Below are 772 nucleotides of genomic sequence, written 5' to 3' on the forward strand. Positions count from 1 at the left end.
TACCCCGTGTCTGATATTATACGAGTGCTTGCAGACCCAGTCCTGCTCTGGTACCCGGGACGTAAACACATCTTACGGGTTTGATGCTTGGCTTTAGTCTCGCACGCACCAGCTTTGGTGGCTTTATCATATAACTTACTTGATGTGTGTATAAGTGGAAGGAGAATTAAGTCTTTTGTTTAGTTTTCTTTCTAATAGAGAAAAATCCGTAGAACTGAACTGAAGCCAGTGGGATAACGGTGGATTTGCATCACCGAGCACAACAGCAGCACGTTGCGTGTCCTGCGCAAAGCATCTCCCCGTCCTCTTTGTGCTTTCCATTCAGGATGGCCGAGATCCACACAGTCCGTGCAAGGAAGCCTTCCTCATCCGACTTAGCAGCGCCAGTTTGTTCTGTCCCCGTCTCCCTCTGCTTTCAAGGGGACTTGCTGAAAAGGAAATCTCACAATCTTGTCACAAATATAAGAATGCATAAATTCCTACTGGATTCGCCATCAAAGGGCTCAGCTGTATTCCCACATTCTTACTTCTCACTTCAATGTATTCCAAGTTCTCTTCTTATTTTTTTTTTTTTAAAGCCTGAAAGCGTTGTATACATTTCACGAGACCTTTCTGCCCAGTTCCCACCAAGTGAGGAGGGTGAAGTGAACGCGCCTGGCTGCGTTACAACCTTCTCCTGCCGGGTCATTTGCAAACCTCTGCTGTTTTCATACGGAACTTCTAACGGTGCCGGAGCTGCAGCACCGCAGCCACCTGGTCTCGGCGCTGAGTT

This window comes from Opisthocomus hoazin, chromosome 3, assembly GCF_030867145.1.
Source record: "Opisthocomus hoazin isolate bOpiHoa1 chromosome 3, bOpiHoa1.hap1, whole genome shotgun sequence".
In the NCBI taxonomy this organism is placed as follows: Eukaryota; Metazoa; Chordata; class Aves; order Opisthocomiformes; family Opisthocomidae; genus Opisthocomus; species Opisthocomus hoazin.